Below are 18,043 nucleotides of genomic sequence, written 5' to 3' on the forward strand. Positions count from 1 at the left end.
ACTCTGGTCATTTTTCTGAGCAGTTTTACCCCTCCTACTACCCAAATCATTATCGTTGTCGGTATCATCGTCAGTATCACTTGGAGTACTGACCCTTTTTCTCTTTGCAAATTTCCCCAACACTCCTTTCTTTCTACTATGGTCATTTTTCTGAACAGTTTTACCCCTCCTACCCACATCATTATATTGGTCGGCATCATCATCCGTATCACTTGGAGTACCAACCCTTTTTCTCTCTGCAAATTTCCCTAAAACCCCTTTCTTTCCAAGGTAATTTTTCTTAACAGCTTTACCCCTCCCATTACCCACATCATTATCTTCATCGGCATCATCATCAATATCACTTGGAGTACCAACCCTTTTTCTCTCTGCAAATTTCCCTAAAACCCCTTTCTTTCCACTCTGGTCATTTTTTCGTAACAGCTTTACCCCTCCTATTACCCAAATCATTATCCTCGTCGGCGTCATCGACAGTATCCTTGAAGAACCAACCATTTTCTCTCTTCGTATCCTTCCCCAAAACCCTTTCCTTCTATTCTGATCATTGTTCTAAAAAAAAGCCTTTCTCTCTTTGTACGCTTCCCTAAACCCTTTCTTTCTACCCTGGACATTTTTCCTACCAATTCTACTCCAAATAGTACCTTCATCGCTATCGACCACGTACCTCTCCACATCCTCTTCATCGTCATCACGATCATCACTACAAGCCCGATACTCTTCATCGTTGCTGTCATCATTATCCTCCTCATCAGAATCATCACCACCAGATTCATAGTCAGAAACATTTACAGCAACATCTTTACCCTTGTCCATATTCTTCCTCTGCAAACCAGCTGCCGGAGTTGACCATTTTCTTTACCTCCACTTCTTCACTCTCATCACTACTGTTTCCACCAACAACGTAAGGAAATTCGTCATCCTTAATCACATACACATCTTCAGAAGAAGAAGAAGGAAGCACAGCAGCCTCCCCTTTCCCATTCAACCTTTCAAATTTCTTCCCATTGTCAAACCCTCTCTTTCCTCTACCCCCACCACATTTCTTCTTCTTCCAAACTTCCTCATCATCATCCGAATCATCCGACAACTCAATAACACCACCACGTGATGATCCAGCAGGAGTACCACTTTGTTTCTTCTTATTTGCTTTTGGCAGTTCACTATAATAGTGATCCAACCCACGGCTTGTTCTCTCTACTACATACTTCGGAAACTTGACCATTATTTGAAACTGAGTTTTTTGTGGTTGTTGAGTAAAAGGATCGGAAGAGTAAATGAATGAGTGGGTTAAAAGAGAGAAGTAAAAGTATGGTTTCCATATATGGTGAAGTTGCAGAAGAAAGAAATGGATAGAAAGAATGACGAAACAAGAAAATGAAAAAAACCGTACCATATTAAGTAAAAGGCGCCAAGACCAAGTTCTTTTGTTGACTGTCAACTATGGTAAATAAGGCCTCATATTGATTGCAATATTTATGTCTTTATCAGTTATACCCCATACATGAGTTATTTCACCCTCTTGTTATCAGTTTATAGAACAAACAATGTCTTTGAACTTGTATGTATTTATATAAGCTTTAGTAACGAGCAGGAGAAATGCGTTTGTGTGCAAAACCCACATTAAAACTCTTTATTGAAGATTAAAGAGCATTGATGGTCAAGAACTTTGTGTGTAAGCTTGTATAACTCTAAGTCCAGGCTTGAAATAGATGTTCACTGGAAAAAAGCCTTGTGATAAGGTTATGAACTTGCCGTTCTTACTATTGCCAAGTGGGGTGTGTTTCAAACTGAACTACGTAAAATGTCATTCCAAATCCCAGATATTCATGTATCATGTATTGGCCTATTGGGTGTGCGTCTTACTGTTTTAAACCAGTATGAAGTCTGCAACACCACATTTTTTTAAAGCGCTTGCATACAAGGATATAATTGTGTTCTTAGTTCGTACTCTGTTTTTAGTAGTTCACACTTCACACTAGTTGTCTAGTTGATGTCAATTTCATTACTCACTTTTATTAAAATACATAACCTAAGTGCTTCTGTCATTTGATATTGGAAATCGAGGTTTTGTTGGTGTGTATCCCTTGGAAGGAGCGTGGGGACACTGGGGACTCAACAAAACATATTCACTAAGACGTGTCGAGCTTAACAAAAACAATGTAACCCGTTTGGAAAAGGAAACAGAAGGGGGAAATGCATGAGACTAACTTGATTCTCTTTCATTTCAGCCCTAAAAACAATGGCACACACTAATTGTGTTGCGACTTGCAACTTGCAACCACATATTTTGGGGCTCTTTGAGTAACTGTCATGTAATATTGTAGACGCTACTTTTGTTTCAGATTCTTAGGCAAATTATTCCCAAAAACGCTATGATATTGCACAAGTACAAGAACAGCTCAGCAACTTGTAAATGTAGTTTCATTTGAAAAACAGGACTCGTTGTAAATGTATCTCCTGACTGGGATGGCTTGTCATTTAAATTTAGTGGATATAACTGGAAGTTGCAAGCCTTACTTTTTAGCTGGATGGCGTCTCCAGTCAATGTAAACATTGTATAAAAGAACGGGAGGCATTGCCTCACCTTACACTTACATTTACATTAGTGTCACAAGCAACTCACCTTCGAGGTGAAAAGGGTTTTCTTTCTTCTTCTTTTTGCATGAACATGGAAATACAGATGACTCAGAGATTGTTAAAGTTACGACTATTGCCGCTACCATCAAATGCACATCATCAATTTAAATGCACAAAAACATAACGGGCAGAAACAACAATGTTTTGGGTTTTTTCAAGAGGTCATCTTATCTTCTCAATTGTGTAGAGAAGTTTGAACTACTTGAGACCTGTTCACAAATAAAAGCTTCAACTAAATCCAAGCCTGCAACAATTTACTAATATAAACACACAATAGCTTCCTAGCTTCAGCGTCATTGTGACTTGAGAGGTCCCTGATCAACTGATTGCTTATCCTAAGTAACCTTAATACACCAACTCTATGTAGATAACAAGATCCTCCTGACCAGTCAAACACGTTTTGGTGGTATGTATGGCACATGATTTTCTGCACACAGAGTCTGCGAAAAATGCAAATATCAGGCACTTCAGTCAGCAAACAAGAAAAGAAAATGAATAACAGGAGTTAACTTTTCCCCAAAATGATATGTGAGCTGATTACGTTTTTTCAACAGAGCATCAATACAAAAGAAAGCCAGAGGAGCTTTTTCAGTATAAAATAGGTTGTTTACCAACAATACCACAAGAAGAATCACATTAAAATCCAACCAAATAGCTGACTCTTAATAAGATTTTGTAAAGTAGTGTTCTGTTATAAACTTCATTTGTTCTGATGATACGCAAGGACAGTAAAATTCACCCAGAACCAATCAAAACCGATCTAAGGTGTAACTCTTTTAGGTTGGACAATAAGATTTATCCAGAACCAATCTTTTTAGGTTGGTCTTAGTAGCATCAACAGTGCCTCTAAAAAAAATTGCCTTGAGCAGCTCAGTGTATTACTACAGTGTCAGCACACCATCTTGACACACTTTAAGAACAAATTTCCACATTTAAAGATAATTTAATTACAGAGATTGTGTTACAGAAGAGAAGAGCCCTCAATGTAAACAGAGTATCCATCAGACATCCTCAAACCATGACATAAAATCTAAAAGCCTCCTTGTGTTACAACAATTAGGCCATCAGGGGAAGAGCACAAAAATAGAATTCGTTGGAATGAAAATATAAGGTCTGTGACAGTACCTCTAGAACCCTTCCTCAAACTTAACTCACAAAAAAGAAAGGACAATTCATCATTCTAAAGTTTGCAATATTTCTTTACATATGAATTTTTCGAAGAGGATAAGTCAAAATATGCTGAGCGGCGGAGCATCTAGCAGCAATGCAATACTAAATAGTAAGATAATCAAATTAACGCCACTAACCTGATATTCTTCTGGAAGTACCTCCGTCACAGCAAGCGTGTAGCAACCAGGGGAGAAATCTACCTGTAAATAGGCCAAGAAGGTACAACAAATCAAGTAAATTTATCAAATTGAATCTGTGAGGAGTAATATTCACATATAATGAATATTAGACACGTGTCCAAAGCATAAACAGAAATACCACATCGACCTCATGTCAACGTCCTCCAAGCTCGCTTCATGAGCAGCTAAGCCTCATGTAGGTGGTTTACTTCAGCTCACTCGGGGATAATGCAATTCGAACAGGATGATCTAACGAGCATACTTCGACTTATGACACCATCTCTTATCCATATGCAATCATTATCAAAGCTGTACTTTGACAAACCACTACCGCAAGCTACTAACCACAGCTACTGATCCCTATCATTACAGAATTCCTACCAAAGCCAACCTAACACTCATCCTTGATCTCAACCATACATCTGTACATGTCAGCACACGTGTCTCACAGATCTTCATACTCAACGGCTATAAATACCACCTACATGAACTACGTTAGACTTGATTCTTCTCTTCCCCTAGGATCGAGAGAAGATACGTAGGCAGTTCGCTCATCAACGAACTCGGTCTTATAAATATCCAATCTCCTTCTCCTCTTAATCTTGTATGTAAAGGAGGACCAAAACGCACCTTTACAGAATCCATATAAAAAAATTGAAACAAAACTAAATGAGAATCAGGAAAGAGTACCGCAGAGAGAAATATAGAAAGCTGCAACAGTTTTCATGCCTTTTTCTTTTCTTTTTAAAGTTATTTTAATGCTCTTGGTTAATTAATTGTTACCTGCACCAATATTATTTCGAAGAACAAACAGTTGCATATGAAGTCTTATTCTCAATTCTCTTCCTGGACGTAATAAGCTAACTGTGGGGTGTGTCAGTGTGTGGGAGTGTACAAAGAACTAGTTAATTAATGGATCCTACGAAACTACCTTATAACCTAAGATCACTGATGAACTTTTGTCATCAAGGTTTACCCTTGTGAGTATCCCACCTTCTTTCACATCTCAAAACAAGTGTGCGTGTTCAAACGTATCTAGCACATAGGGGAAAAACAAAATCCAGTTATTATCTTGGCATAAACGAAACAAACGAACATGTTTCTTCACATTCACTCACCCTCTCTTTTTTTTGTGCTTCTAGCCTTCTACACATCCAACCACCACGGCCACTTAACACATTGCCAATACTACATCGACTACCACATCAGACACTTAAAATACGTATACACATGCTGCCCATTTAATACAAATCACAAAATTACAAGTTGGAATTCTCAACCACTTAGCTGCCCAGCTTCTAGTCGGATCCATCACAGTAAGAACACACAAAGATAAACCCCAACTAAAATGCCACAAACTGACGGGGTTTATTCAGTCTGACTCTTTCAACGTTTCAACAAAGCCCAGCAAACGATCGGGCTTCATCTTTCTAAGACCAAGCCCAAACCCGACTTCTTGGAAACTTGTCTGTTGTCTTCATCTTCGTCAATCTAATAACCAAGGGAGTACAAACTACAAATCAGGTACCATTTGTTTCTTTTCTCTTTTTTTTTACAAGTGATTATGGATTATGTTTTTCTTCTTTTATTTTGAGTCCTTGTTTCCCACCTTCTCGACAATGCCTAATTTGTACTTGTCTGTTGATATTAGTCCTCAATACTATCCATTCGGCAGACTATCTTTACCAAGGTAGTGAAGGTGATATGGGTGAACTATGTTGATTGCTAAGTATTGACATCGATACACCCTTTATCTCATACCAATTGTATCTCAACTCTCTCTTTTTATCATGAACAACACATTTGGTACAACTTCACTGGCATCAATGACAATGCCAATTCCCCTTCTATCATAGACCATTTGCAGCAAATTTAGGTTGTACTTATCCATAAAATGAACCAATGGTTTATCTCCGATGCTAATATCCAGAATTGAAGCTTTGAAATTATTGGTTAACTCATCACACTTTGATGTCGGTCAAAGTGTGCCCTAGCCCAACAACTCCTTGGCGGTGTCTAACCAATCCAAAGCTTTTTGTTTGTTTTGTTGATAACACCCAATATCTTTATCAGTTCTTGTTGTTTATATGCCTTAGTTGCACCCAAGCTAGATTCTCCCATAATTCACCGCCAAAATTCTTTTTGAAGTTCTTATACATATGTCCAAGCAATACACGGAAGAAAACCAACATATACATATTATCATTATGACTGATATAAACAACATATACAAACAAAATGGCTTATTATACATATACAACATATACATATACAAAAAAACAAGATATACATATACAAAAAAAACAACATCACCTATTAGGCATTACCGTGATTTGAATCGAAAGTACTCATCAACAAAGACTTATTAATCCTTTTTTGTCATCAGCGATGAAGGTAAGCTTGTCTTTATGCATGTCAAGAAATGGCTTCATCTCACATAAGAATTGCCTCCATGTATCCCCATTCTCCCCTTTGCATATGAAAAACCAAGAGGGACAATCCCATTCATGGCATCCAATCCAATAGCAGGTTAAACAACACCCACCATACTTGCCTTTGAGAAAACAGCCATCCATACCAACAATTGGTCTACACCCATTCAACCATCCATCAGTGATGATTTGATGCTTAATGCCAACAACAACACCAATGAAACTATGATTCTTTTCATTCACAAAATGTTTGGCAAGGCTACTGTGGTTTGACTTTATAATCTGCCCACACATCTCCGGGACTAGTCTATAACCCTCCTCATAATTGCCATTGATCACTTCAAGCATCAATGTCCTAGCATTCCAACTAATCCAATATGATATGCTAACTCCATTGAAAAAAACATCTCTCGCTTGTATATCCCAGGGTCATAATGCGGATGCTCTCTCATCTTATTTTCAAGTGCTTGAGCCACCCATGGTGCTCTAGCACAGGTAAACTTGTTCTTCACACTAGCTTCACATGTATGTTCATCATTATAGTTTCTAAGAACAAAAAGTGTGCATGTCTTTTCTGGTAAGAGTAGCGGTTATAGTCCACTCACAACTAGGATCTTTGCATGCCAAAATGTATCTCTCTCTCATTTCTCACTTGTTGTGTACTAAACTTGTGCTTAATTGCCATTGTCTGGAAGAACTCTCTACAATCCTCTACAGTTGCCCATGTCATTTTAGGCTTCAACTCACACGAGCCAAACCTTTTAGAAGCTTCAACAGGGTCAGAAACCTTAGCCATGTCCTCAATCTCGAAAACATTTGTTGTTCCCATGGACCAATTTCCCAAAACAGTGCCTTGTAATTCTTCTTCTAAATTGTGAACTTCTTCATCAACCATCATTGGATCAATATCATTATCTAACTCATTCTCGGAGTAATCACTACCGTAGGACAATACTCTTCATCACTATCTTCTTCGCCGGTGCTATCATACCCTACATCCAAACAAGTACCAAAACCGCCCAAAATATTGACCATACCGATACAAAGGTTCTTCAAGATCCCTTTTATCATGATTCAAATCCTCTAACACATCAACACTTTCAAAGATGAGTACCATTATGATTCAAATCCTCTAACATATCAACAACTTCACCATGACTACCATTAGGATTCAATTCCTCTAACACATCAATAACTTCAACATGAGTACCATCGGGTTCATTCAATTCTTCCGAAACTCATTAATATTCGAAAGTACGAAACCATCATCAGCGTGGATCTAATTGAGACAAGTGCACATCATTCCCGGATGGTGAACACCATTGTGCCCCTCAACCACATTCTCGGTCACCTCCTCTCTTGCTTGTGGCTCACTAATTTCTTCATCATCGAATGTCAAAGACCAATGGCTCTCCATTGGGACCTACAAGTGGTTTAGTTTTAGAGTATGTTAAGCCTGTTGGACTTTCTTATAGGTGTCATTGGTTTTGTTTTGAGTGGGAACTGGTTTAGGCTTTTGAGTGGGAACCGGGTTTAGGTTTTGAGTGGGAACTGGATTAGGTTTTTGAGGGAACTGGTTTTAGGTTTTGAGTGGGAACCGGGTTTATGTTTTTTGAGTGGGAACTGGATTAGGTTTTTGGAGTGGGAACTTCAATGGGAACCGGACTTAATCTAGGTGATCTTCTAACACTTTCAGTGACTTGTAAAGGTTTCTTGGGTGTTGTGGGCAGTTGTGTTGGGGTGGAGTCAAGAGGTGAGGGAGAGTTATGAGCAGTGATGCTGGAGTCAAGTGGTGGGGGAGAGTTATAAGCAGTGATGTTGAAGTCAAGTGGTGGGGGAGAGTTATGAGCAGTTGGTGGAGGTGGGAGGACAAATAGGTGGTATTGTTTAAGTGTAAGCTTACCCCACATATCCATCAGATGTTTGTCTTCTGTTATGCTACATAACTTCCCTTCAATCAAACTTGCAATCTCAAACTTAACTCCTTCACCAACCAATTTCTGCAAATCCTTTCGCAAATCTAGCAGAAATATCTCATCCCCATCATATTTCACACACTCTCTCTTACCACCCTTGTATTGACTAGCTTTTATCTTCCCAGGAATAGTTCTCCCCCACTTACCACCATAATGTATCACAAATTCCTTTACACCTAGCAAAGGATTGGCCATTCTTCCTCTGTCCACAAACATACAAACAAACAACATATAGGATAAATCAGTTAATAAGAAACAATTCAAACAAAGGGGACCCTTCTCACAATTACATTCAATCAATTTAATGCAAGACAAATATAAACTTGCAAATATAGATCATTCAAATGCATATAATTTCAAACATTTACAATATATCCATCCCAAATGTTATTACTTCCTAATTTCAAACATTTACAACATATTCCAAATGTTATTACTTCCTAACAAAGGATCGACTCTCGGACAAAATGAAAGAAAAGACCCCAAATCAAGCATGTCCACATATAGAGTTAAGTACTTGTAATTACTTCCTAATATAATCATAGTCCAACTGAATAGTTAAAAATTAGGTTTTAGTCCATGTTTTCTAAAGTGTGCGGCAATAGACTAAGCCATGCACCATGCAATACAACAAACCACCATTTTAATTCACGCTTTTAATGAAAATTAACAATAACAGTATAAGAAGCATACGAGAAAGCCACCATTTTTCCAACAGATCAAGCTAACACTTTCATGTTTATCATACAACTTTATATAAAAATTATATTTTTACTAAGATTAACATAAAAAACTAACCTTTAAGCAACAACCTTCAATTTTATGACGACAACAGATGATGATGACCTTAGATCAACGATTATGACCTCACAACAGCTTCAAAACCATAAAACAATGACGATCAATAGGTACACTAGATGAAAATCATTAAAAAAAAACACGATCAACAACTCCAATGGAGGTTCTTCATATTTCGTGGTTAGAGAAGAAGAAATTTGGGTTTGGCTGTTTGGGTTTGTATGCCGCTGTTAAACTTGGTGTTTTTCACACATGAGAGCTAGGGTTTCGTGGAGAGAAGTCGAGAGAGAGAGTGAGAGAGTGAGTGATCATTTCCTCCTTATTTCAATTGCGTATTTCACATCCAAAACAAAAATCTCATTTGTATTCTCAAGATGCGCAAATTTCAGATCGGCGGCCACATTGAAAGTCGAAGTCGGATGTCGACGATGTCAATTAATTTGATTAAATAGAAGCACACGCGGATATTACACGCGAGGGTATTATTGCCATTTCGAAAATACAAAGGCGATTGACCACGATCCAACTCAGTTGGATCGGTCAAAACCAAAACTAGGACTAAACCCTAATATTCAACCTTTTCTGGACCAAACCCTAATAAACCAAGTATGGTTAGGACCAAAGTCTAAAAAGCCCTATAATTTATTATATGTATTCTTTCTCTCTTCATTCTCTTCCAGAACATCTGCCTTTTGCATAATTGCTTGCATCCTCTCCATCTCCTTATTTCCTATCTCTAGGGAAGCTTGTGTTAACAATTTCTTATTTTTCACATTCTCTTTCTTAGCAACACTTAATTCTTTTTCTAACCCCAACACTTTTGCAGTCATCTTTTCGTTTTCTTCTTCCTGCGTTTTCACCCGGGCTTTCAAATCTTCTAATTCTTCAGTCCTTACAGTGGCGTTCCGCTCCTGTTCTTCCATCTCATTTAATTCTTCTATTATTCTCACTACATGAAATATTAACATAACCTTAAAACGCATGCTACAGTTAAATAACTAAACAAATAATTTACCTCGTTCCTTTTCTCCCATTGCATGCTAGTTGTCACTTGGATTAAATTGTTAGATTCACCTTGCGTTTTGTGATTTTCCTTCAGTGTTAAAATGTCAAATCCAACCTATGCAAGATCGCTCTTCTTTCTTCTACATTTTTATCCACGGTTTTCTCCCTTTTCTTTTTACGCTCTCTCTCTTCTCCCATAACCATCTTCTAAAAAATTTATAAGTTTCACCATCGCCCTTCAACGGTAACTCATAATCTTTTCTCCTTAGCGTTCTCCCTCTTTTTGAAGTATTCACTCCTTCCCTCAGATCATTATTACTATCTTCATCTTCTACGATTATTCGTTTATTCCTAATAATATTGTTTTGATATTTGATCTTATTTTGTCTAATTAATTGTCCACTAATAACTTCAAATTCTTTAGTTTGCTTTTTCTCCACACACTTTTTTTTATTATTTTTCCTTCCTACAACTTTTACAACTCTCATCTTCATCTTCATCCTCTCCTTCAAAACTTCTTTCTTCTTCTCCATCATCACTTTCTTCTTCACTCTCTTGCCCTTCACTCTCATCCTCTTTTTACGCCTCTTCCTCCACCTCACATAGGAAGTCCACTATATCATCTGGGAAACTTAGGTCAAATACTTCAGCTGGAATTTTCCCATGGAAGTAAAATTTTAAGCTATTCTGTGTTTTGCTATCCATGTCTACCATGTCAATCGGCGGAATTTCCTCTACATATACAGCCACCAACAAAAACACAATTAGTAATTAAGGTATTACAAAATCTTTCTTTCCTAACACAGATATAATATTAACCTATGCGTAAACACAATACAGTTTCTTACCAGTAAAATTGTTGGGAACGCCCCTTCCTCCGTGGTTCCACTTCCCTCATCGCGATAATGGATAATCTTCCCAATGCTTTTACTATCGTGAAGACCACTAAATCTCTCCCTTCTTTTTTAAAGTGCATTAACCAACATTATGAAATTGTCTTTCGGTGACATGAGGCCTTGAATTGAGTAAAGCTCTTGACACCCAAATCTTCGCTTGTACCGTAGTTGTAATCTTCGCATCCTTGAAACTATTAACCAAAATGGAACTGACATCTGCGCAGGTGTAACATGCCACCATTCTAAGATCCTTGCAACAGTATTATCCAAGGGAAATTTCAAACCATATAATAATTGGTGCCATGTTGCTACTACTTCATCTTCTTTGGCTTTTTGTAAAACACTTTTCACACTGTCCACATTGAATTCTTGTAATGCAAACCGTTTCTTCATCTCCGTTATTGAAGTCTTCCTTGGTTGACCTCGTATGTATAAAGTACCTTTTGTTTTGGTCCATCTTCGTTGAAGTTGAATTCTCGCCATTACCGTTTCAAATTTTCGCTTCCAACAAATAATAATAATAATCCTTATTACCGGTTTCATTCTCAATTTTTTTTTCTCTTTCTTTCTATTTAGTTTGGTTCTCCAACCCCACCTAGCTAGTGTGTTGTATTTATAGTGGGTTCTGATAGTTTAGCTAAACAACAATTCTAAATATTATTCCCTTGTGTATTAGGACTCCTCAGTGTGGAACCCGCCCTTTCATACATTACCTTTCTTGTTTTGTTTTTATTCACTTCCTTGTTTTGTTTTTATTGTCAATCTCAATATTTCGCCAACACCAACTTCTACATCAACTTCAGTCAAGAAATTCGCATGGTAAGTCGGCCCTACACTTTCACATGGGTCCTATTCCTATTGCTTTTTTCATTCTCTTTTCACATGGGTCCGGTCATGCTCTTTTCACATGGGCAATCTTTTAGCCCTTCTTACTAATTAAAGCTGGTCTTACGTAATATAACTCCTCTTCCAACAAATATTTTGTCATAAAGCCGGTCCTACCAATACCAATACCAATTCTTTTTTGTTTTATTAGCACTCCAATTTTTTCAATGGTTCTATTCCTATTCTACTCACTTTTACTTATCCAGGCCAGTCAAACAAGAGTACACAAAACAAATCATTTAGGCCGGTCTTACTACTCTTTTACCTATTTCATTTGTTTTTTCTTATAACCAAACAAGTTCCAAACCCATATTATTACTTTTGCAGCTCTATTATTCTTAGCTTTTTAGCCGACCTCACACAATTAATTAAGTTAAGAATTATTTTTGCCAATTACTTCCGCCTTTCCGCCAATAATTTTCGCCAATTATTTCCATCAATAACTTCCGCCCTTCCGCCAATAATTTTTGCCAATTATTTCTGCCAATAACTTCCGCCCTTCCGCCAATTATTTCCGCCAATTACTTTCGCCAATAATTTTCGCTAATTATTTTCGCCAATAACTTCCGCCTTTCCGCCAATAATTTTCGCTAATTATTTCCGTCTTTTGTCGCCAATAATTTTCGTCTCCTGTCATCGCCTGCTATCGCTTTTGACAATGAGATTACGCACGCCAATACTTGGTAACATTTATTCTATTTTCTTTTCTTTTCTTTTAAATCGATGTTCTTCAATTCTTTTTTCTATATTAACTTATTTGCTCATCCACCAAAGAGAGGGCGATGTATAGACCCACACTTTGTGGCTCATTAACCCACGGATCCATCCCAGTTCAATTAAGCCCAAGGGCTTAATCCTAGCTACACCTAATAACTGGTCTATTTATGAATATGTCCAGGTTCATTATTCTAAAATATAAGGATAGATGTTCAAAGAGATAAGAATTCTTTTGACAAACAAACACAATTCTCTTAGGACTCGGGCCTCTACCAATTCATAAAGAAACATTCTCTCTCACAATAAGGAACTACGTTGAAACTTGATCCCTAGAGAATAGATATTGGGTACGTAGGCAGCCATTATTTGGTTCAATTTCATCTCCCCAAACATCAAATTTCTCTGTTTCTTAGTGCGTTCTTCACCATTGCTCTCGTTGTGTTAAAGCAGGTTACTGCCGAAACAATGTCCTATAGCTCAGTCAATTTCCTGACATTTCCCTATTGCATTTTTAGGATTAAATAGTATTGAACTGTCAAGATGTTTAAGAAAATTAATTTTTAGTTTTTATTTTTGTGGATGTTAGTGAACTTCCAATATTTTTCGCTTCATTCACTGACAATCAGTGCCCAGATCCCATTTCTGACACATTTTTTTAATTTGGGATGGCCGGGAAAGAAGCTTAAGAAGATGGACTTTTGGGGGAAAATGCATATGGATGTTCATGTCCATTATGGTGCTGGTGCTTACATTGGTGTTGAGGAGACTGTGTTGTTGGGGATTCTCGGAGGGAAACATTGGAAACCAAGGCTCAAGCCTCCTTTCCCGGCCTAATGCCGCGCCTATATGGCTATCCCACGACAGTTACAAATGTTCAGAATGTTGTTGTTTAGCCTCACACGACAGTTACAAATGTTCTTAGACTCCATATCTCCGGGTGGTTTAGCCCCACACAAATTGACACTGAAACTAGGAGCCCCACTTATACTTATGAGAATTATCGACCCAACCAATGGTCTATGAAACGAAACAAGACTTCTTTGTCCGTGGTTTCGAAGAAATGTCATTTATGCTTAAATTCTAACTGGAAGTCGTGTTGCCAAACCTCGCTTTTCTTCATCGAATTCCAACGGCCGTCGAGGAAGATCTCAAGCTTCCATTTGACTTCACTAGAAAAACAGTTCCCAATACGCTTTGAGATTTGCTTTTTAATCGCGGCACAAATCTCATGGGACGCATTTAATCGCCTCATGTGGGGACTTATCTGTCGATCATGTGTTTGAGCATGGTCAATTTTATGACAAGTACACATAACATATAGCGGGATCAACTGGTCTCTATTTATTATATACCGCTTTGTTGGTAGAAGCTGAAATACCAACTTGATTTCTCATAGCTTTTTCTAGGTAATCGAGGTTTTCATCCAGCACATATTTGTAATATTTGTGCTTGCAGTTGTTAATATTATTCTCTTTGTTGTGATGAAAAGGTGGAGTTTTTCGCTTCTATTTGTGACCTCTTTGAGAACTCAACATACGAAAGATCAAGTTTGTAACCTATCTTTTAATTTTGTGTTTAGAAGATATTGAAATGATTATACTGCTCTCGGATTATATTATCTTGAAATTCTTTTCTTTCTTTTATTTTTTTTTAAATTATAATTAAACTAATCATAGTACCTAAGCCAATACATTATGAAAAAAAGATGTTATGTAGCTTACATTATATAATATACTTGCTAATGGAACCAGGTACAATACTTACAAATTGGATGAGGACCTCATTTAGGCTGGCTCTCTTCAGAAGCTCTCTTCGGAAGATTCAATTTTCATAGACTTGATGGTAATATTCATTCTAAACTTCAAAACTTTATATGAAGCCATGTGTTCCATTATTTTCATCATGTTGTTTTCTCTATTCATTCTCTCAGTTGCCAAACATACTTCAAATAGAATATAAGAAGTTTGATTGTTAAATAACCTTTTTGCTCACATTCAATTTTCTCTTCATAGTTTGAGTATGATGTTAGGTTAATTCTACTTGCAGCTTAATACTCACAGGCTCATAGCTATCACTCTTAGAGAGTCTAAAATCCATTTCCATGTTCTCTGAATTGTTTACATTAGTTTTTACTTTATATCGCAGTGAGTTTCATGACATTTTTTGTGTGAACCATTTTATTACATCCTTGAAAGGTGAGGTCTGAATTTTAAAGAAGCTACCTCCAAGTTTTATGTCACATCTCTATCCAATCTTTTATATGAAGTCATGTCTTCCATTATTTCCATGTTCTCTTCTCCGCGCATACATTCTCTCGGACTTCATTCAAAAAGGAGGATGTTATGTTTTGTACTATTTCTGTAGTTTATATTTATTTCAATTCAGATTGTTAACACAAGGGCTTATTTTTTATTTCAATTAAGATTGTACTATTTCTTATTTTTACAGGTGTTGTAGATGCAATTGCAGGTCTTTCATATTTTTACAAGTATGAGAGTTGTGAGAAATGCACACCTTGCATAGAAGGGATATGATGACTATGGATGATCATTGAAAGATTGACTAAGCAAATTGATAGGCACACCATCTGTGCATTAGGTGATGTTGCTACTTGGTTGATGCGCGATGTATTGTCGACGCGTTTAAAACCTGAGTTTGAGAGAGGGATCAAAGAGCATGCACTGAATATTTCTAAAACCTGAATGATAAAAAAAAATCAATGTTGGTTATTTTGGGTTTCAAACAGTTTTTATCCTGTTGCGTAGGTTTACTTCTCAATTATAACTTCGTAAGTATTGTTAAGCGTCTTGAAACGTGCATGATGCTAGTACCAAAAATTGCTCCATGACCCAAAAGTTTGATGTTTTTAATTTTTATACACCGATAATGATGGGCTTGTGGTTTTTTTTTTTGGTAGGTAAGCAGGGTTTTTAGAGAGGTCCCTTATCTCTTTTCATAAATAAAATAATAAAAGCTTTTACATTCTTGCATATTCCTTGCTCTGTAGCATCTTCATATACAATTTTCTTAACATCTTCTTAAAATGAACTAGGTACTATCTCTATGAAGAGAGTAGGAATATTGGCGACTAGCGTCTGCCAACTTATTAGCTTCCCTATATACATGGACAATAGAAAATGCTTCCAATTTCCCTATATAGTGGTGTATATCATCCATTATGTTCTTTTGCCTCGCCATGGGTATTGATTTTGGGCCTTGAAAAATGAGACCACATTACTTGAGTCCGTCTCGGGCTTTAATTCTCATTACATTGTGGCCTTCAACCAACTTGAGTCCGTGCATTAGTCCTTGTAGCTTTCGATTATTCGCGATGCTTTTAAACTCAGACTTCCCTTTTGCCGCCAAAACTTCTCCACTATGATTCCTTATCATCACGACCATCCTCCACGCTGCCTACCTTGCAATGTTCCATCGGTACTCAAGATACTTACATCTTTCTCCATCTCTCCCATTTGCACCACCGACCGGCCTCCTCTCGACTTCAATATCTAATCTCCACATCCTGTTCTCGGCGTTCTACTCGGCCCCTCACTCATCTTATAATCGACATGCTCGAAGTTTTGTCTTCGTATCATTCAATACCACTTGTATTATGTGCTCTGCTGCTGCCGCTTATTCAAAACACCCTTCGATTCCTTTCTTGCCAGATCTCATACACAAAGCCATTGAACATCAGCTTCAGCGCATCTTTATTGCATCCCGTCCCTTTTGATTTCTCGATGATCCATTCAATCTCCTCTCGCCATGTCTGACTTCTTTGCTTCATATACCCTGCACTTGTGATCAAATTATGCCATATACTCACTGAATAGTTGCACTGAAAAAACAGATGTACCGTCGTTTCTTTTTCCCGCCAACATAGCACACAGGTGTATGTTGTCACAACCTTTCTCTCCATCAGCACATCCATTGTCTTGAGTCCTCCCCGCATTGCTAACCATGCAATAAATGAATGTCTTGGTATTCTATTCAAAACCGCACAATTCCATGCCATTTCTTCGGTCGCCGGTCTTGAGTTCCTTAAGCTGTTGTAAGTGTCTTTAAGCTTAAAGTCTCCACTCATAGACACCAACCATATCACTCTGTCTTCTTCTCTCCCTAGACTCACCACTTCATCCATTTGCATTATTATGTCAGGTGAGTGTACCCTGATTTTATGAGGAATACTCCACTGCCTATTCTCTATCATGTTCGCAACAGTGGCGTTCATATTGCATGTAGAGTCATAAAGTAAAGATTGGGGGAAAAATTTCTTCAAAATACCTGCTGGATGCCAAGGGTCCAACCAGAATTTGGTTTGATTCCCATTCCCTATTTGATGAAGGGCCATGGATGCTGCTTCTGTTCTATCCTTCATCAAATTTCTCCACACCCATGAGCAGTCATTGGGTGTCTTCAAATGCCAAAAATTTCTTCCCTTTATCAGATTTTTCTTCACCCAATCCACCCATAGTGTATCCTTGCTACTGATTATGTGCCATATATGCTTTAGGTTAGATGCATGGTTCAAAGTGCTGATGTTCCGGATGCCTAACCCACCTTCTTCATAAAGGTAACATATATCCTCCCACCCAAGCAATGCATGAGAAGTATTACCATCAGGTCCATTCCATAGGAAGTTCCTTAATAACTTATTGATATCATCAATTGTCTTCTGAGGTAGCACAAATGATGAGAACCAATAAGTACTCAGATTGTTCAGCACTGCTTTTATCAGTTGCAATCTACCTGCATAAGACAGTGCTCTCCCCTTCCAACTCTGTATCCTATTACTCACCTTCTCTAACAATGGCCCACAATCCTTGGAAGTGAGTCTGGTTGTAATCAAAGGCAGCCCCAGGTACTTGACAGGTAACTTCCCTTTTGTGAACTGAGTTACTCCCTGAATCTGATCACATGTTGCCTTATCCATCCCTGCAAAGAATATATTACTCTTCTCCATGTTCACCTGTAGTCCAGTGCTCTTTTTCAGACTCTGCAACACCTCCTTTAGACTCTGCACTATCTGGACATCTCCATGCATAAATGCTATGAGATCATCTGCAAATGACAGATGTGTAATAATAGGTTTTTTGCATTTATAATGAAGTGTATATCTGCCCTCCTGTACCTTCCTCATCATCATCTGCGAAAACAACTCCATTACCATCACAAACAGGTAAGGTGACATAGGATCTCCTTGTCTAATCCCCCTTCTACCTTTAAAGTATCCATATGGAGCTCCATTAATCATGATAGAATACCTTGGTGTTTGAATGCATATCAGTATCCATTTGATGAACTGTACAGGTACTCCGATACTTGTCAATGCAAATTCCACTGCCTCC

General features: G+C 37.7%; 2 long non-coding RNA genes across 3 annotated transcripts in view; one reads left to right on the top strand and one right to left on the bottom strand.

Annotated features, from left to right (window-relative positions):
- Positions 1-15,311, top strand: part of LOC147491087 (uncharacterized) — a 96,216-nt gene extending 80,905 nt beyond the window's left edge. For both annotated transcript variants that reach the window (XR_015200033.1, XR_015200034.1), the window contains 2 exons: positions 14,447-14,537; positions 15,144-15,311. This is a non-coding gene — a long non-coding RNA (uncharacterized LOC147491087). The remainder of the gene's footprint in view (positions 1-14,446; positions 14,538-15,143) is intronic.
- Positions 2,718-4,078, bottom strand: LOC147491096 (uncharacterized). The gene is made up of 2 exons (XR_015200037.1): positions 3,945-4,078; positions 2,718-3,077 (listed from the first exon to the last, which is right to left on the bottom strand). It is a non-coding gene; the product is annotated as an uncharacterized LOC147491096 (long non-coding RNA).
- Positions 15,312-18,043: the final 2,732 nt, after the last annotated feature.

This window comes from Coptis chinensis, chromosome 6 (assembly GCF_015680905.1).
Source record: "Coptis chinensis isolate HL-2020 chromosome 6, ASM1568090v1, whole genome shotgun sequence".
NCBI classification, from domain to species: domain Eukaryota; kingdom Viridiplantae; phylum Streptophyta; class Magnoliopsida; order Ranunculales; family Ranunculaceae; genus Coptis; species Coptis chinensis.